This window comes from Jaculus jaculus, chromosome 1, assembly GCF_020740685.1.
Source record: "Jaculus jaculus isolate mJacJac1 chromosome 1, mJacJac1.mat.Y.cur, whole genome shotgun sequence".
In the NCBI taxonomy this organism is placed as follows: domain Eukaryota; kingdom Metazoa; phylum Chordata; class Mammalia; order Rodentia; family Dipodidae; genus Jaculus; species Jaculus jaculus.
The window spans coordinates 289,908,717-289,931,587 of NC_059102.1; the positions used below are offsets into that span (position 1 = coordinate 289,908,717).

Sequence of the window (22,871 nt, forward strand, 5' to 3'; positions counted from 1 at the left end):
TGAGAACATTGTAAGTCTTACAGAAGAAGTTCTTCTGAGACAGATGATCCTGCTTCTACCCCTAAGATTAACATATTATGTTGAATGCAATGCTAAGAATAGCTGAGGAGAAAGACAAGATAGTTTGTGAGTTGCTAGGTTGGGTATAATAATTATATTACAGAATAGAGTGAATAAGAAATAATGAATTAGTGAATTAGAAAAATGTAGACAGGTCTAGAGAGATACCTTAGCAGTTAAGGTGTTTACCTGTGAAGCCTCGGGACCTAGGTTCAACTACCCTGAACCCACATAAGCTAGATGCACATGGTGGTGCATGCAGTTAGAGGTTTTTTTGTTGTTGTTTTTTGTTTTTTTGCAGTAGTTGGAGGCCCTGGCTTGTCCATTCTCTCTCTCTCTTTCTCCTCTTCCTCCTCCTCCTCCTTCTTCTTCTTTCTTCTTCTTCTCCTTTCTCTCTCAAATAAATAAATAAGCAAATATTTTAAAGGTATACAACATAAAATGTGGAAGATTTAGTCGTAGAATTAAAGGTCATTGGCTAGTGAAGAGTGATGGATAATTGACTTTCTATCCAAAATATCTATTTATGTCTTTTACAAAGATCAGGAATTCAGTCAGGCTAATTTGCCAATATCTTTAAAGAATGCAAGTAAAATTCAAGATAATTGTTTAGAAATATGGCTTTGCATATCATATAAAAAATTATTGATTGTACATACACATGAACTATCAGTAAGATGGCAACCTAAGCCAGAAGTGCAGATCACACTTGTACAGGACAATAAGAAGAAATGAGGGCTTGAGAATGAGTTTTGAGGAAATTCATCTCAATGATGATGAGAAAAGGCAAATGGTCTAAAAACTAGGCAAAGCAATAGCAACCAGATTTAAACAGCCAAGATAATTTTGGAAAGTCAGTAAAAGATTCAGGAAGAGCACACACAAGATTAGCCTTGTTAGATCAGCCTGGGCTAACACCATAGGCTAGGGAATTCAGCCAAAGAACTTTATTATCTGTAACACAGTTTCAGAGACCAGAAGCCTGAGGTAAATGCACTATATCAGAGTATGAGGACTGGTGAACTTTCAGGCTTCCTGTGACAATTCTTCTCATAGTACCCTAAAATGGGAGATAATAATTGAATGTTCCCTCCTCCCTTTATTAGGAAGCCACTAATACTATCATGCAGACCCAAAATTTATGACCTCATCTTGCCCTGTGTAGTTCCTGAAGGTTTAAAGGAAACCTCTCTAAATGCCATCTGGGATTAGCACCTGAATTTATGAAGTTTGATGGAATACAATCCAGTCCTCAGCATACTGTTTCAATAAGAAAGCTTCTCTATGGTTTATGCTGGGGAGTCAGATCTAGCTACATAGAAGTCAGTGATGACTTTCATAGGGGAAATCAATGAGGAAGAATTGGGTAGGAGACATCAAGCACTGGAATTCTTTCAAGGATCATCAGTGACTGAGAGGACAGAGACCAGAGAGGGTGATATATGAATGTCTCTATTAAAAGGTTGTAGGGAGGGCTGGAGAGATGGCCTAGCTGTTAAGTGCTTGCCTGTGAAGCCTAAGGACCCCGGTTCGAGGCTCGGTTCCCCAGGTCCTACATTAGCCAGATGCACAAGGGGGCGCACGCGTCTGGAGTTCGTTTGCAGAGGCTGGAAGCCCTGGCACGCCCATTCTCTCTCTGTCCCTCTATCTGTCTTTCTCTCTGTGTCTGTCGCTCTCAAATAAATAAATAAATAAATAAATTTTAAAAAAAAGGTTGTAGGGAAAGAGCTGATGATGAGTTGGGAACTTATTACGACTAAGCTTTTTAAATCTCATTCACTTTGTATAACTTATATTCTGATTGTGCTGAAGTTTTTATTCTTATGGAATATTAATTTCCTTACAAATCAGCTCTGCCTTCTAAATTACACCAGGATTGAAACTGCAAAAAAATATAAAGAAGGTAACAACTCTGAATTCCTTTCCATTTCTTGGCCAATTTAAGTTGAGCACTTTTGGACCTTTGGACTTGCTGGATCTCTTCTTGGAATATCCTAGTACACAACCACATAATGTAATCTTTCCTTTCCTCAAAATTTTTCCATGTCATTGTGGATTCTAGTTTATAACTCTTGTTCATTCTCTGCTGCATTTTCCTCATATTTATTTCTCACATTTCTTCTTATTATTACCCTGTGATTGGTTATCATTGTGTTTGTTTTTTATTATTGTCTGGATCATACAACTACCATTAACTAATTTTATTGGAAAACAACTATTATTATCATATTCCCACTGTTAGAATTGATTTAAACATCACCTAGTATTGGATAAGTATGCAACAAATGATTAATACACATAAACAGCTAGTGATTGGGAAAAATGTGTTAGATTTCACTTTAAGTGTCTACAATTTTAACTGAAAAAAATTGAAACCAAAGGTAATTATATAAAATGTTAAAATATCATAGCCTACATATCCATATTTATTATGAGCTAGTAATTCAGTGACTAAATTTATAATGTGGATTCTTAATTTATATGCAATATCATAAGCACATGAGAATGGACTTTGGGAATCAATATTGTATTAATAAATATGTGAATTAGTTGATATGTTTTAACCATTTTTGAATGGAGAACTCTGTAAAATTCTGGCCAGAAGAATGTTTCTCTATGTATTTTATCATGATAGATGCTTGAAGAGAAAGTATATATAACTACATATATTTATCAATATTCTGTGCAATTACTTATATAGTTAAATTAATACTATATATATTATATATATATGTGCTATAATATGTATTTACATTTATATATAGTGTAGTATTTAAATATAGATGTATATATATACAAAGGCATAGGAGGATGGATGTTACTACAAGATCTTAGAGCTATTAATAAAGTTATGTTCATTTGGGGCACCCTTCAGCAAAGACTGCCCCTTGAGTCAGCAATTCCAACCAACACCCCCCTCCTTGCTATTGATATTAAAGATTGTTTCTTTTCTATCCCCCTGCACCTCTGAGCCTGACAACGCTTTGCATTCTTGGTCCCCTCTATTAACTATAAGCCTAAATAAACTCTACACTCCCATCAGCAACTTTTGGTGAGGTGTTTTGACCAGTAATTGGAAGGTAATTATATTATCACTTTAATAAGATTCTGACTATGACTTGTGAGTAAACATTTGCAGAAGTTATCTTTGCATTGTTGGAAAGAGGGCTATACTATAAAGTTTCAAAGACCACCAACATTTAAACACTTCCTTCAGCAAGGCTCCATCTTCCAAAGGTTTCACCAACTGGGGATCGATTTTGAGGCCAAATCATTGTGGGACATTTCACATTCAAAATATCTAAATACTTATATATAATTAATGTTGAAAAAAACTAGTCATAATTTGTCTCCATTATCACTTCAAAAATAACTTACTTATTTAAAGGTAAAGTTTCTTTACAATTGGGTTTCTTGGATCTCATTTACAAACTGCAAGGGAAAAATTTCTCTGCCCAATAATATATGCCATCAAACTTTACTTTAGATTAAGGAAATACAGAGTAGAGGAAAACTATGCTTCTTTTTATTTTTTTTAAATCAATTTATTTATTGATTTATTTATGAAAGGGGGCAGCAGAAAGAGGGAGAGAGAGAAAGAGAAAGAGAGAGAAGGAGGGAGAGAGAATGGGCACACCAGAGCATCTGGCTACTACAAACAAACTCCATATGCATGTGCTACTTACGCATCTGACATAAGTGGAAAATAGGGAATCAAACCTGGGTCTATATGTTCACAGGTAAATGCCTTAACCACTAAGCAATCTCTCTATCCCCCCAAAGTACATTTTGTGCAACACATAAGGTCTCACAGTTCCTTACCTGGTTACTTCACTGAGGGAAATGCATTAGCAGACCAGGGGGCCTCCTATGGAGACCAACAGACATCTTCTTGGCCACCCTTGAGTAAGCAAACACTTTTGAGCTAACACCTACATAATCCTTAAGGACAATCACAAAAATCAACTCCAATATATACTAAAAGCCTGCCAGTCCTGTGCCTCACTAATACCAACACCTGCCCTTCAGACGATGGGCACTAGCCCCTGAGGCCTCAAGGCCAATGCCCAATGGCAGATTGACATTACACATATTCCCCAATTTGGTCATCAGAAATATGTCTTTGTAACAGTGGATACTTACTCCCATTATATCTGGGCCACAGCCCAAACAGGAGAGAACTCAAAAAAACTCATGCATCATATGCTCTCTACCTTTGCCATCATGGATGTCCCCCATCAAATAAAGACTAATAATGGCCCAGTTTTGATCAGCTCTTCATTCAAAGCCTTTTGCATGCAATGGAAGACTATTCATCATATGGGAATCCCACACAATCCACAAGACCAAGGTATAGTAGAAAGAACACACTAAACTTAAAAAAAAAAAAAAAAAAAAGCCCAATACCTACCCACCCAACCTTCAGTTAGCTATGGCCCTGACTACTTTAAACATTTTCGATATATACAAAAACCACCCCCTCGCCACCATTACCCTCCACTGGCATGAAGCAGAGACTGTCCCTCCCATTCTGGTGTGATGGCAAGACCCCTTAGATGGCACATGGAAGGGACCAGACCGCTCCTCACCACAGGAAGAGGATTTGCTTGTGTCCTCCCACAGGACCTGTCCAGGACCATTTGGGTACTGGCTTGAAATATCCAATTCCATGCTACCAAAGAGATGGCCTACCTGATGTTGACAGATGACAGACAGAAGAAATGGAGGAAGCATTGCCCCTGCCAGTACCATCTGAGTCAGAAAAAGGGAGCCCCCAGGGGAAGTCCATGACCTCATGGATGCAGCCAAAGCCATATGCCTGCCTTCATCTGGCTATTTTGTTGTCAGGTTTAACAATCTTGCATTCCAATGCAAATGTCTCTCTCACTGCCTCTCTCTTGGCCCTCCACCCCCCCCCCCCCATGGACAATGGCACTTTGAAACCAGAGAGACCTATCAAAGGGTCAATAAAATCATTGGTACAGAATATTGCCCTACTAAGGGCTGCCAAGACATTGTCACCTGCTGTATCTATCCTAAGTCTATGGTTTGTGTGGACAGCATGGCATGCTTCGCCTATCACCAAACTAACAAAGAGTGCCTTAAAGATCAAGACTATTTATGGAGGATGCCGATATGATTGCTGTGTCATTGACAGCTTTAGGCATCCAGATGCTGTCTTTAAAACCTTCTGGAAAACTAGAGAATGTACACTTTCCATATGAGACCCCTGGAATGAACGTTGGAGGATAGAGGTACTAGGAAAACTCTATGCTAATATCTACCACTCGTCTTCCTCTGGTACTCTTCATGTTTCTAAACAATATATCCCTGCTTCCCACCTGGTACAAACTAACCATCATATTCTCTCACAGGAAAAACAAGTCACAGAAAAAATAAAAGCCACTCTTGGTGTGGTGGTGCATGCCTTTAATCCAGAACTCAGGACACAAAGGTAGGAGGATTGCTATGAGTTCAAGGCTATCCTGAGTCTACATAGTGAATTTCAGGTCAGCCTGGACTTAAGTGAGACCCTGCCTTGAAAAAAAAAATACATGCCACTATAACATGGGCACAATATATCTAATATGTGGATGACATTCTGCCCTTTTCTAACTGTCCTAATGCTTATAAATGCTTCTTTTTTGCATCACTAACCCATCCCCGGATAACTGCAATCCCTATTAATACCACCTTTAGATACCCTACATCTATAGCAAACTATTATCAACAACATCTTATTGATATTCCCCTCTTTGATTCTGGTCAGGGTGTGCCTGTTTTGCTTGTCCAGCTCCAAGCTGGCCAGACCTGAATGCCTCCTCAATATTTCCTTAACCAGGATCACTTGTGTCAAGACACATACTCTCCTTTGGTGCAAAATGGTAACCACCCCATGTATAAATGTTTCCTCTCCCACTGACTGTTCCCCAGTCTTGATTGTTCCACAGGTGTATCTCTATGAGAAGGAAGAAGAAGCTATTAGCTCTATCTGTGCTGAGAGAAATTTTCATCACTCTGCTGGTAGGCCTTGGAGCAACACTGTTCCTGGGCATCTCTGGTGCTGTGCAGCAGCCGCTGTTAACCAGACCAACCACCTTGCAGGGGACTTCCAAAATAAGCTTGACCATGCCATGATATCTACTACCAATAGCCTCAAATCTCTCCATTACAAAAACAAAGGGGGAGCTGTTTGGCACAGGCAGGGCCCTGTGCAAGCCTAAACTATCAAGACACAGCCAGGGCCCCAGGCTATGGATAGGTCACAGCAGCTTGAACCACCTGCACCTGAACATCTTAGTCCAGGAAGTGCAGGGACGCTCCTCCCCCCTATTCTCAGGGGTGTCAGTGAGCCTGAACCAATGGACAAATCTCAGGCCCCCAGAACAGCAGGAAGTAGTGCCACTACGCCCCAGGGTGCCTGGATGTCCTGATAAGACTTAGGCTTTCCTCAGTCCTGTGACCTTTGGCCAGTTGCCTAGGAAACTTTATATCTTATCCTCCTGCAATCCACATGCTATACCTCTCCTCCCCACCTAGGCATTGGCAAGCAACCTTCAATCCCACCAATCCCCTTAGGACCCTCTTCCCACTCTCTTTCTCAACTGTTTTAAAAAAACTCAGTTCCCTGACAAATAAATGAGCTGTTCTCTGAAGCTGTCTGCCAGGTGTTTCTTCCCATCACACTCATGGGCATTCAAGACCCTGCTCCAGAGTTGTCTGAAAGCCTCCAGGAATCCATTGCACAACAGCCTCCTGAGGAACCAGGGACCTCACACCACCACACCTTCAATATCATTCTAAAAGGCCATAATGTTGGAGGACATTATAGAGGCACATCACTTAGAGTAAATGTTACTATGAGGTTTATTTGATACGTATACAATAAAAAGTGCAAGACCATTACATATGTTTTTGAAATAGCAAGAATGCTAAATATTATTAAACAGTTAAATCTGAAAATCATTATTTGGTTGTCTATCTGATAGGCTCTCCCTTGTATGTGATACAGGGCCTGGCAATTTCTAATCAGAAAGTAACTGACTAGAAGCCTCTGACCAATTAGAAAATAACCTCATTCATATGTAACCAAATAACTTTCTGTAGATTTCATAAATATACTTTCATAGTGAGTAATTCTGTTTTCTTCAAAATTATTATCTAAATTATTAGTTAACTTTTAGCTTTGGGGGGTATAAATTTAAAATTATATAATTTCAGGGCTGGAGAGATGGCTTAGCTGTTAAGCACTTGCCTGTGAAGCCTAAGGACCCCGGTTCGAGGCTCGATTCCCCAGGATCCACGTTAGCCAGATGCACAAGGGGCGCACGCATCTGGAGTTCGTTTGCAGTGGCTGGAGGCCCTGGCATGCCCATTCTCTCTCATTCTCTCTGTCTCTCTCTCTTTCCTTCTCTCTGTCTGTTGCTCTCAAATAAATAAATGAAAATAAACAAAAAAAATTAAAAAAATTATATAATTTCATGGAGAAAAAATAAGAAGACTCAATTGTCAAAAATATGTTCATGTGGGTAAAATGTTTTGACCAAACATATACTTGAAGGTAGTGGCTACTAAGATGACAAATAAAAATTGACCAATGAGGGAATGTGGTATTTGCTAACACATTCATCAATCTAACCTGCAGTTATAAAATGAAGAGTACTATGAATTGAATTAGGAGAGAAACAAAACAGGTAAACATGATCCTTGACTGAAAGAGAGGTAATTCTTGGTGTGTATCTTTAAATTATATGTCAATAGCAATGCACCTGGTAAACAATCACATAAAACTCTATTTAAAGACATATTAATTCTTTCTTGTATGGGACAAACTGAGAGGCTTATAGTGAGTCTAAGGCATGGAAGAAATAAAAGCAAGATATTCATCTTTTGATTAATTTTTCTCATAACATAGATGGACTCATAAAGAACTCGTTTCATATAAAAATATAGCAAGTGCTTTTCTTATGTTCAAAGCCATTTTAATCTAACTATTTCTGTTTTATATTAGCTTACAAAATTGTAATATTTTGTAAATTGTGAATATGTCTACTGAAGAATAATCTTATGTTGCATTAGACTTTTGAGTGTTTTCAATAACAATTTCCCCAAACCCTTGGTATAAAATATGGTTAATTGTGGCATGAACATTTTACTAATTATGTATTGCTATGTACTATTTCATATTTCATGGATATATTATATAATACTTAAGTCATAATGTGTATATCTATTCAAACTTTTGTAATCTTCATGGTGGCAGCATTCAAAATGCATATTAAAGTGAAATCTGCACAGTGTTGACAATATTTAAACCACATAACAGGGTTTGCTTTGTATACTATAGAACAGAATCATAAAACACACACCCACACACACATATTTTTGCATTTCTGGAATTAAAACTATAGAAGTAAATATGTAAAAACACAAAATATACGATGGAAAGGATTGGTGAAAATGTCTAAATATGGTTTTGTTCCAGTCTTGCTTAATAAGTTAGTTGCTGCTGGTTTCAGACACTAATCAATGGAGAACAATAACCACTATGACAAACACACTTTACACCCTTACCACAGCTACTACAAAATTGAACAAAGAAATTAAAAGTGCAGGCAAATATGCCTAACTATAACAATTGGACACTGGCTGGAAGAAATACATCATGATGTATCTCCATTAGAAAATATCAGAGGTAACATAGCTAACATTCACCAAAATATACATGAATGACAAATTACAACTTTAACTATTTTAAGCATAAAATTCAGTGGTCACGGTAACAATTACATGATTCTAATTACATCTAAATCATTAAAACTGTAACAGGTACTAAAATAGATATTTGTATATCTATTTTTATCCTTTAAAAAAGATTTTTTATTGACAACATCCATACATGTACAAAATGTATTTTTCATCATATTCTCCTCTTATTACCTTCTCTTATACCCCAATCCTCTTTTTATTTTTTTTTAATTTTATTTTTTTTTAGTTTTGTATTCAGCAAATCCAGGCAGTTTTGTACCATTTTTAGGGTCATCTGTGACCTACCCCCTTCCCATTGGCCCCTCCTTGTTGAGGTATATGGGTTGTGCATTGTGGAGTTAGCCCATGGTTTTTGGTATGATAAATGTCTCTGCATATCATGACCCAACATGTGGCTCTGACATTCTTTCTGCCCCCTCTTCCCCAAAACTTCCCTGAGCTATGTTGGGTTCATTTTTTGCTCTGCTTCAGTGATGAGGTGTTGGGGGCCTCTGAGGCCCCGGGCTCTCTGATTTGGTAGGTAGATTTTTCTCTGTGTTGGTCTCCTTCCCCCTTGTGATGGTACCTTGTTCATGAGGAAAACACCATCCTTGCTTATTTCACCAATTTTCCTTAGTTTCAGTTGGGGCCTTTTTGAGGTATGATGGGGTGGCTCTCTCCTTAGGATCTACATCTATCTGAAAAAGAGAAGCAGATTCTCCAACAGAGAGTAAGTTAGCACCAGGACAAATGAGATAGCCCTTACTTTTTTTTGTAGAGAATTTGATAGGTGTAGGCCCTCTTGTAGCCCATGATTGATGGTAGCTTGATATTGGAGAGTGGGCTTATGTTTGGGTATGGTTCTGACTTGTTTCCCAGCTCCAGCTATGGGTCTTCTACCACTGAGTGGATCAGTTAGCCAAATCAAGAGCAGTTGGTTCCTCGCCATGGCTGTGTGCCACTATTGCACTTGTGTGGGCATCACAACAGGTTATTTGCTGCTAAGTAGGATAGACCATGAGTTGCTTGGACAGATATTGGTCATTTCCCCCAGTTGTCCATGTAGCACCTTCTGGCACCAGACATGCTGACTGTTTGCGGACTGACTCTCTCCTAGCTTCCAGCGCTGATAGGTGTGCGTATAGATGCACAATGAGTCACATGCATCTAGCGTTTATTCACAGTGGCTTATATGCCCTGGGCCACCCATTTTCTCTCTATCTGCCTTTCTCTCTTTCCCTCAAATAAATAAATATTAAAAATACAGACAATGGAATAGAATTTTCCAGAAAGTGAGTGAACACAATAAAAGAAAAATGGAATATGATTATTACAGAAACTTAAAAGACGATGATGGGATGGATGTTGTAGTTGTGGAAATGAATGGGGTAAAAATTGCAAAATATGGTGATTATTCTTATTCCAATCTCAAAATTTAAAAAAAGAAATCTAAGAAGGTAAAGTTTTTGGTAGGTGATAATTAGACACACATTACACACACAACAAATGTATTACCAAACAAATCTACTTCCTTTTGTTAAATATGAGGTAGAAAAAATTTTCATAATCTAACAGGAAGAGTTTATTCGATTTTTTTTTCTTAGTGTATTTTGTCCCTTTGAGATAATAGACACTTTGTTCCTGGGAAGCTCAGAGCAAATATCCTCTCCTTTCCCTAGCTCTATGGCCATCCTGTTCTGCACACAGTTAAGTGACCAACAGCCAACAACTATCCTTCATGGAAATATATGTAAGCTGCTCCTGGTGGTGCTGAACAATTATTCCAATTACTCAGGAGACTGAGCTGGGAGAATTTCAAGTTTAAGACCTGCCTGGGACACAGAGAGTTTAAGACCAGCTTAGATGACTTAGGGATATCCTATTACGAAGAAACTGAAAAGAGAGCTTGTCATACAGCTCATAGGCAGAGCATTCTGATAGTATGTTCAAGGAACTGGGTTCAATCCCCAAGAGTAGAAAAAAATAAAAAAAATAAAAGATAAAAGAAAACAATCAATGTCTATATTTTTGTTTTGTTTTGTTTTTTGAGGTAGGGTCTCACTGTAGCCCAGGCTGAGCTGGAATTCACTAAGGAGTCTCAGGCTGGCCTTCAACTCATGGCGATCCTCCTACCTCTGCCTCCAGAGTGCTGGGATTAAAGGCATGCGCCACCACACCACGCCCGGCTCCGGCTTCCTATTTTATTTTTAAATTGTGTTTTTTAGTTATGGACATACTCAATCTATAAACAGCACATGTTGGTACCATCCTTGCTCTCATCCCTGTACCCCCAAGAGAACCCTCCTCGTTGAGGATGCAAGTTGTCTATCCTGCTATGAAATATCTTCTCTCAGATACACATCTATAAGTGGAGTTCTTGCTCTTTTATTAAAAAATTACCTACAATTTTTGTAAGATGATAATTTTACCAAGTTGATTTTAGAAATATATTTGATATGCCTTTAATTTATAACTTGATGGAGTAAAAGAGAGAAAAAACACTATGTTGTGAGATAGAAACTTCCTTTCCCTGTGTGGGTCTGTAAGATGCAAAGGAACACCTTTTTTTTTTTTTTTTTTCCCTTGAAGTGCATCTGATTTTTCTACATATTCTGAGTAACATGATCTAGATAAACAAACATGTAGCAGAATAATTGGTTTCATCCTTTGCCCACCAGATATAAACTATGCTTTTAATTTTCTTTATTCCTTATTCATATAAATGCTCAATAGGGGTTTAAATCCTTTTCCCAAGCTTCTCTTTTATCGTGTTTCTAATTATCAAGCCTAATTGCTCCAAACTTGAAAGAGCATATGAACTTTTTAAAATTGTTTTCTTTAATTATGATTCTTCAATGAAGAATACACTGCTCAACAAAAGTTAAAACTGAATAAAGAGTTAGAATGAATCAAACTGAATTTTTCTTTAAAAACATAGCCCCCAAAAGCTGATTTGTATAAGATTTTATTTTTTCTTTTGCAGAGCACTTAAATCTGTGACTTAAGATTCATGGTGATCAACTTGATCTGATAAGAAAATTCACAAAATATAATAAGTATAATGTTTGTACTACACCTGGATTCTTTTGAATTTTCAAACCTCATGAAAACGGATAGTGTCAAAGAAATAACCAATAATTGTTGAGCATTTTAGAGCAACATTTCCTTCATGTCATACAGACTCGGAATAGTGCTTAGCAGCCAAAAGCTGTGATTCATGTCCACATGGGTTAAGAAGAGCACAATGTAATTATGCTACTTAAAATCTCTTAAAATGGTGTAACCAGTATTAGTTTAGAGGGAATTTAATAGGTGTAGGCCCTCATGTAGACCAAGATTGGTGAGACCTTGTTATTCGAGAGCAAACTCATTTTTGGGGTATTATTCTGATTTGTTTCCCAGTTCTAGCTATGGGTTCTGTTCCGCTGAGTGGATCCATTAGCCAATTCAGGAGCACTTGGTTAGTTTTTTTAAATTATTTTTATTTTTTTATTTTGTATATTTGCAGACAGAGAGAGAGAGAGAGAGAGAGAGAGAGAGAGAGGACAGAGAAAGAATCTGTACATCAGATCCTCTTGCTACTGCAAACAAGCTCCATATGCATGCAGCACTTTGTACATCTGACTTTACATGGGTACTGGGGAATCAAACCCAGGAAGTTAGGCTCTTCCCACCCTCCTTTTCTTCTATTTTTTTGAATTAGTTTTTTTTTACTCAGTGAATATAGTCAAGTTGGTACCATTGTTAGCCTCTTGTCTGTCCTCCCTCCTCCCCAGGGCCCCTCTTTGTTGAGGTATATGGGTCATGCATTGTGCAGTAAGCCCTCAGTTATGGGTAGGAGGAAATGTCTCTGTGTATCATAACCCAATGTGTGGCTCCGACACTCTTTCCACCCCCCTCTTCCACAAATTTCCCTGAGCCATATTGGGTTCATTTTAGGTCTGCTTCAGTGATGAGGTCTTGGGAGCCTCTGTGTCTGGATATCTGATTTAGTAGGAGTTGATTGTTCTTTGTGTCGATTTCCTTCCCCCTTGTGCTGGTACCAGGTTCATCAAGAAAACAGCAAGCACACTTGCTTATTTTGCCAATTATTCTTAGTTTCAGCTGGAGCCCTTTTGTGGTATGATGGGGTGGTACTCTACTTAAAATCTGCATCTACTAAAAAAAGAGATGCAGATTCTCCAATGGAGAGTAAAGTTAGCACCAGACAAATGGGATAACCCTTATTATTTTTTTTATAGAGAATTTAATAGGTGTAGGCTTTCTTGTAGCCCATGATTGCTGGTAGCTTGATAATGGAGAGTGAGCTCATTTTTGGATATGGTTCTGACTTGTTTAAGAGCTCAAGCTATGGGTTCTGTTCCACTGAGCTGACCAGTTAGCTAAATCAAGATTATTTGGTTTACCACCATGGCTGTGTGCTACTATTGCACTTGTGTGAGCATCACATCAAGTTATTTGCTGCTAAGTAGGTTAGACTATGATTTGCTTGGATAGATATTGGTTATTTTCTCCCAGTTGCCCCTGTAGCACCTTCTGGCATTAGACACGTTGACTGTGTGGGGACTGACTCTCTTCCAGCTTCCAGCCATGTCACTCCATGCTACATGTCAACCCATATGGTGTCTTCAGCAGTAGGGTCTTACCACTAACCTTTGGTGGGTCATCAAGTACTCTGACAGAAATCTGTCATTCTTTTAGGAAACTTTGTAGGTCTCTCTGATCAAAAGCTCATTGTGGATGATAGCCATGTGCTGGTACTGGGAGTTACAGGTCAGTGCCCATGAAGAGAAGGAAGAAAAAGGAAACTAATATAAAAGAGTTAGAGAAGAGAGCAAGAGAGAGAGAAGCTGTAGAAAATTAAGGCCAGGCTTCATCATATCTTCTCCAGTGCCTTGTGATGCAAGTGTTCCCTCTAAGGGTCTGGTGAAGGTTCAACCATTTGGTCTGCCTTTTAGGACGTAGAATTGTATGGTACCATCACCATTTGGGTACAGATTTGTGTTCCCCACTCTCTCCCTCGTCCTCCCCTCCCTCCCCACCCACCTTGCTGTTAGGTCCTTAAGATACTTGCTAGGTATGTCGACATCTTGGGTAGATTCAGGTTAGGTACTGTTGATGAGTGAGACTATGTGGTAATTATCTTTCTGTGATTAGGTAAGTTCACTGAGAATGATCTGTTCCAGGTTCAAACATTTTTCTTCAAATTTCATTGTGTCATTTTGTCTTATTGCTGTGTAGAATTATATTGTGTAGATATACCACATCTTAGTTATCCCTCATCTAGTGTTGGACATCTGGTTGATTCCAGCTCTTAGCTATTATGAATTGAGCTGCTATAAGCATGGTTGAGCAAATCTCTCTGGACTGTATTTTAAAGGTTTTAGGGTACATGTAATGGAATAAGTGGGTCTGTTGGTAATTCTATAGTAAGCTTTTTCAGGAGTCTCCATATTGCTTTCCAAAGTGGTTGTACCATTCTACATTCCCACCAACAGTGGATGATGGTTCCTACTTCTCCACATCCTCGCCAGCATTTATTTTCATTTGATATTTTGATGTTTGCTATCCTTCCTTGGGTAAGGTGGAATCTCATAGTTGTTTTAATTTGCATTTCCCTGATGATTAGGGATGATGAACATTTTCTTAAGTGTGTATTTGCCACTTGTATTTCTTCCTCTGTGAACTGCCTGTCCATCCCTTTGAGAGTTTTCATTGAGAACTCCAGGACCTCCTCCAAGCTGACATTGATGGTGATATGCTTCTTTTTTAAAATTTTTTCCTTTTGGGTTTTTGAGGTACAGTATCACTCTAGCCCAAGCTGACTTGGAATTCACTATGTAGTCTCAGGGTGGCCTCAAACTCAAGGGGATCCTTCCACCTTTGTCTCCAGAGTGCTGGGATAATTAAGCAGCACATTAGGCTTTTTGATCAGGTAGAAGGAAAGAGGTGTAGACTGTAAAGGATGGCAATAAGTTCAGGTGCCTTGTTCTTTGGTTAATGGACCACAAGGGGTGAGGCCAGGCCAAAGCACAGAGTGCAGGAAACTAGCAGAAATAACATGGACCAAGGTTGCTATTTGTACTGACAAAAAAATACTATCCTAAATAAACACTGGCAAGAAGTCGTTATCCATATCTAGAAACTGGACATAACCAAGACAGGTCCACACTGGTACAGAGGCAGCCCTGAGCTGATCACCAGCAGAAAAGCTCTGTGAGGCAAAGAATCTGTGGTAGAGCACAGAGAAAAGGAACCTTCTCTCAGCACACAACCTATGAAAATTATGTCTGAGGAGCTTGTATTCAAAGAAATCACAAAAGCCTTTGTACCTAGATGGACTCATCTCTGGAGTGGTTTGACACCTGTCCTGATTCATGGCATAGTATCTATCAAATGTCCCACTGGCCACAAATTGCCTCAGACCCAGTGGTCTAGAAATGGAATTGATGGATGGAAGGTAGCATTTCTCTTTTATATGTTTATTTAAGAACTGAACACTCAGTCCTGTCCTGGGCTTGGCTGTAATCAGACATTATTCATAGGGAAAACCAATTCAAGGTCACGAAGAAGGGTTCCTCACAAGCCAAAACTGGGGAATGATTTGAAATTGTTTAGCTTAGAGAAGACCAACATGTCATATGCCTACAATTATCAGCAAATCATATAGACTGATCACTAGGTCAAAAACTACAAAAGTTTAAATCTTATTTCTTTTTTTTTTTTTTCCTAAAAAATATATGGAACGCTTCATGAATTTGTGTGTCATCCTTGCACAGGGGCCATGCTAATCTTCTCTGTATCGTTCCAATTTTAGTATATGTGCTGCCGAAGCGAGCACTAAATCTTATTTCTTAAAGAATTAAAATTGACATATTATAAATGTGGTGGTGATAACTTAGAGTATAACCTGACACACATTTAGACTAGAATCTTTTCCTGGTAGCTAGGGACAATTCATTCGTGTAAATGACTGTAACATCAGTTGTCCATTTACACTGAAATTCTACACACAGATAAACCTCATCCTTAGTGTTCATATGTCTCAAAAGCTGATCAGCAAATTCTCTTCCAGTACTGTGGCTAGTTCAACTTATACTCTGTTCTGAAGTCTAGATGAAAGTTAACATAGCACTTACCATATGCCAGGCACTGTGCTTGGTACTTTAAATGTAGTAAAATAATCCATCCCCTTAAAAGCCAGAGAAATGGGGCTGGAGAGATGGCTTAGCGGTTAAGCGCTTGCCTGTGAAGCCTAAGGACCCCGGTTCGAGGCTCAGTTCCCCAGGTCCCACGTTAGCCAGATGCACAAGGGGGTGCACGCATCTGGAGTTCGTTTGCAGAGGCTGGAAGCCCTGGCACGCCCATTCTCTCTCTCCCTCTATCTTTCTCTCTGTGTCTGTCACTCTCAAATAAATAAATAAATAAAATTTAAAAAAAAAAAAGACAGAGAAATGACCACTATGATTATTTCTTGTAACATTTTTGGAAAGGAATGGAAAAAGAGACAATGATAAGACAACCATTATATTACAGAGGAATTGCCATCAGGTAACTTATCCCTCCAGACATATACAAGAATGAAAATGCTACCCAAAATAATAGCTCAAGGAAAAGCAATACATAGTATATGTTGCTTGGAGATGTTTTGGCTGAAGGAGGAGATTTTGGATGGACAGAGGAGGAACCTGGAGCAAATATCCTTTCCTTTCCATTAACATTTTTTTTCTTTTCCTTATGTTCTCCTTCTTCAAATTCTCTCATTCTGGCACTGGGGAGATGGTTCATGAGTTAAAGGCAAAGCCAGCCAGCCTAATTTCAATTTCCTAGCCACTCATGTAAAGTCAGACAGCAATTTGTTTGCAGCAGCAAGATACTGTGGGGCATCTATACACATGCATGCATGCCCCCCCCACACACATTTAAAATATTTGAATTTCCCCATTCTAAAAAGATTTTAAAATGTGACAAAAATGGGGTCCAGTTCTTGTTTGAGCATGCATATTAATCATTGTTGAAATGCATAATTATCTTTCACATGTAACAAGAGAGCAAAACTAATAAATCCAATTTTACAGAGAACAGATAAATTTGCAGATCCCCCTGTCAGAATGAAAAGTATTATTGTGTAGTTGTGCTTGCTACATTGTAATTACTTTCTCAGTGGTGTATTAATTAGGCACCTCCAGTAGTCTAGAACTCTTTGCTGCTAGCTAATGAGATTAACAGTAGATCTCTCTCAATTCTCTGGAAGTGCACTCCCCGTGTTAAGTACTCTACTTTACATTGGATATATAGAAGTTAAAAGCCCTTTAAGTGCCCGTGGCTTAATGCAAGGCCCTCATGGTATCTAGATTGTGCAAGATCAACATTCATGAGAGTAGTAACACAGTAATACAAACTATCTCTGTGGAAGAAGGTATCATTTTCAGTAGTTTCTCAATAGGAATAACCTGATGTAAGCTGGCATCTGATGGATTGGATCTTATAAAAGTAACAAAGCCTGTAGTTTAGAAGGTATTGAGGATAAATGAGAAAGTTTCCATTTAGAAATATATACAGTTAAAAAAAAAAAAAGGATATATCAAGAAGTTATCCTGGGACTGGAAAATGGCTTAGTGGTTAAAGGTGCTTGCTTGCAGAGCCTGCTAACCAAAATCTGATTTCTCTAGACCCATGTAAAGCTGGATGAACACAGTGGCACATGTGTCAAGAGATATTTTGCAGTGACAAGAGGCTCTGTCATGCCCATTCTCTCATTCTCTTCTCTTTCTCTCTCTTTCTCTCTCTGTGTCTCTCTCCTCTCTCTCCCTGCAAATAAACAATATTTTAGAAAAGAAGTTGGGGCTTGAGAGATAGCCTAGCAACTCAGGCTCTTGTCTGCAAAAACTAAGGACCTAGGTTCCATTCCCCAGGACCCACATAAAGCCAGATGCACAAGGTGGCACATGCATCTGAAGTTCATTTACAGTAGCTGGAGGCCCTGGAGTCCTTTCTCTCTCCCTGTCTCTCTCTTTCTCTCCCCCTCTCTCTCTCTCTCTCCTTTCTTTCTCTCAAATGAATAAATAAATATTTTTTAAAAGAAGTTATCTTCTTAAGAAAGTCAATTTTCTGAAGAAAAAAACAAACTTTAGCACGGGATGGTAATAATAAGGAAAATATTAGCCTAAATTTAAATTGGACAATAGATTATACCTTTATGATGACTGCATATGTGGAACAATTGGATGCATTCTATATGTATTTTTGTCAGCTTTATGTAATTCAGGCTTATTTGTTCTCTTATAAATGTCTCAGAATGAAGTTGCTTGGTTTATGGCAGCTTCCCACATATCTCTCAATAGGCCAATGTATTATTTTTTATTTTAGGAGTCCCATGGGATTGTATTCTCTTATTATTTCTCTCTCTCTCTCCCTGAAAAAAAAAAAAAGCATAGGACATAGAGCTGTTACATACAAATTTGTGCTTCATGGCTACCTGAAACATGAGCATTAGGGGGTGATGGAGAGAGACACTGAGGAGGCTCAAAACATACCAAAACAGAAATCCAGAAGCTGCTAAGAACTCAAATCTAAAGTAAACTTAAACACACTAAGGCTCAGGGAATTTTGTGGAAAAGGGAATGGAACAATTGTAAGAGACACAGGGTGGAAGGGAATATTGACAGACATTGCCCCGCCCCCACAAATTCCGACTGCTGCTTTCCTAAGTCATAACCTACAACCCCATGGTGAATACCATTGAAGAGGGACCTCAATGGAGTGGGGACAGGGGGAGGGAAATGATGGTATCAACACATGATGTGTCTGTACAAAGGGTCTACTTAATAATAATAAAAAAAGATTTTAAACTTTGTCATCTTTTCTTTCCTTATAATTCCAACTCTCTAGCTGTCCTGTCAGGTCTATCAAGAGCATCTCTCTGTAGATAATTTTGTCAGGTTATAAACTCTGATTAATAGTGTTATGGATATTATAACTTCATAACAGAATTTATTTTACTAGTTGTTAGGACAATTTTGTGTTTGTAAGTCTTATTCTCCCCCAAGTTCCTATTATGTCAATATCTTATAAAATAAAATGAAAAAAAAAATAACAAATGTGAATATGAAGTACAATTTTCAGTGTATCACCACATAATTTCTATGACATTTTCTCAGGAGAAATTCACTTTTGCACCAAAAGAACATACCACGTTTGTTGAGCTCCTCAGAGACATGTTTCTGTGTGCATTGTTTGTTAACAGTCGTAGTACACATCTAAGAGAAACCTGCCCATGGGACTATCTCCAAACAGCTGAATCAATCATGACTGGACCTCTGTTCTGCCTGTTAACTGTGTCCCTGGAGGGCCTGTAGGAAGATTCAGGATCCTCTCCCACACAGAGTTAAGAGTGGTGTCTGCGAATGAATCCAAAAACCTTCAGCTCCAATGGAGAACTATCTGAAGCCACTGAAATTATAGCTGAATTATAAATGAATTAAAAACTATTAGGTCAAGCTGGGCATGGTGGCACATGTCTTTCATCCCAGCACTCAGGAAGCTGAGATAATAGAATCACTGTGAGTTCAAAATCAGCCTGAGACTACAGCATGAATTCCAGATCAGCCTGGGCTAGAGCGAGACCCTACTTTGAAAAACCAAAAAATAAATAAAATATAAAATAAAAATACATAAACCTATTGTGGATTTTTAATGTTCTAAAAGCACTAGTACTATTTAATTATTAAAAATAAATAAGCCAAACCAAAGCTAATTAAAGGAACAAAATAACACTTGTTTTATTCATCATCCAAAATATAATTAAGTGTTTAAAATGCTGTAGAATTTTCCTTGAGTTGCCTTAACTCTACCTGGAAAGAGCGAGCTATGTAAAATACTTGCACACAGATTGCAGTACATGTGTCTTCTTGTTTGAGTGTGATAGGTGTTAGTCTCAATGCATGTGTTATCAGATGCTGGCTTTGGGATAAAGCTCATTTCATTATGAGAGATCCTATACTACTATTCCTTCCTCCAAATCCTCCGTTAGAATAATGATCCCATCATAAGTCTGAATTAATGAAAAAACTATAGCCACTATTTTTCATATCTAAGTTTTCCAGTTAGTCTACATATACTAGGCTAATCTCTTATTAAAATAAATATACTAATTCACAATCTTAAGTTATGCAGTGTTATGGGCTATAGTGCTAGGTTGAAAAGTGATTGAAAAGGAACCTAAGAAATGTTCCAGCTCGAGAAATTTGATGTGACCTCCCAGATGGACAGTTTGCCAAACCACAGGTCATGTTCCTGAACTAAACAGAATAAAATACTCTCTTTTTTGTTGTTTCTTTGTTTCTGAGGTAGGGTCTCACTGTAACCCAGGCTGACCTGGAATTCATGATGCAGTCTTAGGATGGCCTTGAACTCACTGTTCTCTTACCTCTGTCTCCAGAGTGCTGGGATTAAAGGCATGCACCACCATGTCTGGCTATTAAAATACTCTTGAAATGTAAAACAATGTAAAATTCGGGCTTTCATGTTTGGAGTGAATTTCCAGTATAGGTGGAGACTTCTGATGTTTAGAATCTTCTTTCCTTGCTGTCTTTGGTATGCCCAGTAGCTTTTGCTCAGCTGAGTAGGTCTATGTATGCTACTCTTTAGAGCATTGCCTAAGATTACTGGAACATGAAATAAGGTTCTGGTAAAATTTCCAAGGGAGAAGATGTCCTACTTTTACAACAACCCTAAACTACTAACAGGTGATTCTCCTCCATTAGATTTGATAATTTGCCTTAAGGTAAGATTAAGAGTATTTTTGTATTTGAAAATATCTAAATGAAATTGCTTGATTCAATTTTCTACATTTATTTACACATAATGCCTCTCATTGTTAAAGGAAGTGTATGCTTATATCTGCTATAGTTAGAACTCCTCCTAGAAGTCCATGTGTAAAATCTTCTTAGTCTGTGGAAAAACTAATGCACCCTTCCATAAAAGGGGCCTAGAAGAGAGGAGGTAGGGTTTTGAGGATAGTATTGGAGAGTAACCTATTAAGTCATTGTATAGAGGTCTGACCTGTGTTGAAATGCAAGTATGCTGAATTATTAAGCTGTATTTTACTAGGTTTATGGTTGATTGATTCCATAATTTTAAGTGATTTCAATGGAGAGAACATGGGGAAAATGAGAGTAAAATCTTGGAATAGTGGATAGCTTTGTCTGAGGGCTGTCTTGAGAACTTTTTGATTAGACATGGGACTGTGTATATTAGTAAGTACATTGGAGTAGGACATTGGTTTATTAAAGGTAAGAAGTGCAGTGTCTTTCTCAGATGCATTTTGTTCTATTTCTTTTGATAATTTTCTATGCACTAGAAAGTTTATATGACACTGATTTAATAGATACGTATTTACTTATGACATAAAGTAAAATTCCAAAGTAAAATTCCAGGACTTTAAAAATTTTAAAGAATGATTTATGTAATCTTGAATTCTCCGTTATTATTACTGCTACCAGTATTGTTTCTTCAGACAATGTTGCAAACACCATAAAAATTTTCTGTTGGAGTCCCTGTGATCTCATAGCTGGTATTTCCTGTCTGTTGAATTCTGCCCCACCCTCAACTACATTCAGGTGTTGAAGCCTAAACCCTTGCACCACCTAAGAATATGGACTGTACTTAAAATAAGGTCATTAAGAAGTGAATTATACTTAGTAGAGGTAATTAGAAATGACCAAAATTCAATATATTTGTTATTATTAAAAGGCTATGGTAGAAACAGAGATAGCTCTATGAGAATGCATTGACCCTCAAAACAAGCAAAACTTGCCAACCTTTGATCTTCTTTATAAATGCCAGAATTATGAGAAAATCAATTTCTGTTGTTTGTTGTAGCAGCTATAGCATACCAATGCACTTGTGTCTTGTAACTTAATAGGTTATTTCCCATTTGGCCTTCCTGATTCAGTATTTTCCTTTTGGCTTCCACCATGCCAAGGGTTCCAGAACACAAAGCTTTCCTTACTCTCTGATCTTGGGAGAAGGGTACTGCAAGTGGAACATCAGCAAAAGATGTTCCTGCAGCCAAACAGAGAATGAGATATGGTAATTAAGTCTCTGGCTGCTTTAGGCTAGGTGTCTTCAGTTACATGGGTCCCCTTAACGCCACGCTTTCTTTTTTTTAAATTCTTTTTTTGTTTATTTTTACTTATTTGAGAGTTACAGACAGAGAGAGAAAGAATGGGCACGCCAGGGCTTTCAGCCACTGCAAAGGAACGCCAGACGTGTGTGCCCCCCTGTGCATATGGCTAACGTGGGTCCTGGGGAATCGAGCCTCTAACCGTAGTCCTTAGGCTTCGCAGGCAAGGGCTTAACCGCTAAGCCATCCCTCAAGTGCTAAAGTCACATTTTATATCCAGTAGCCTTCAAGTGTAGTCTCAGATAGTCTCTCCATCTCAGAATACTCTGAGCACTTTCTCCTTCAGTCTAAGGCTTCAAGACTGCTCTGTGATGACTGTCCTCTGAGGCACTTCTCTGTACCTTGACCTCGTATTTGTGCACAGCCCCTCTAACTAGCTGTCCTTGGTGACCACACTTGAGTTTCCCACCTTCTCATTTTATGACACTAAAACAGCAGTTTAGTATATGTGAAGAAAACATTCTACTATTTGGAAGACAAAATCAAAGGGTAAATGCTCCCTGACTGGAATATGTACTCTATATTAGCATTGTCTTTTTATCCTGTTACTTTATGTTAAATCTGACAGAGCCTTAAATAGATGGTACAATCAATGAGTAATTAGTGAGTAGCTATCTCTCAATACCTTTTAAAGATGTTCATCTACCTGAATTGATGCTTTAATCTCCTGAACGTAATTGTAGGTTGCTCTAAGGAATCAGAGAGGCAGAATTAATGTTAGCATTCAGTCTCAAAATGTTTTTTCATTCAGTCTCACTCCACTTATCTCTCTTCTTCTTACAAGGCATTTAAAGGTGTTCACAACTTCAGAACTTGAAAACAGTAAACTTTTTGCTCAATATAAATTATGTTTATTAAATTTAAAGAAAATGTATAT

At 38.2% G+C, this 22,871-nt stretch overlaps 1 non-coding gene across 1 annotated transcript; it reads right to left on the bottom strand.

Moving 5' to 3' along the window:
• Positions 1-15,542: 15,542 nt before the first annotated feature.
• LOC123458120 lies at positions 15,543-15,649 on the bottom strand. The gene has a single exon (XR_006635419.1). It is a non-coding gene; the product is annotated as a U6 spliceosomal RNA (small nuclear RNA).
• Between the last annotated feature and the right edge of the window lie 7,222 nt (positions 15,650-22,871).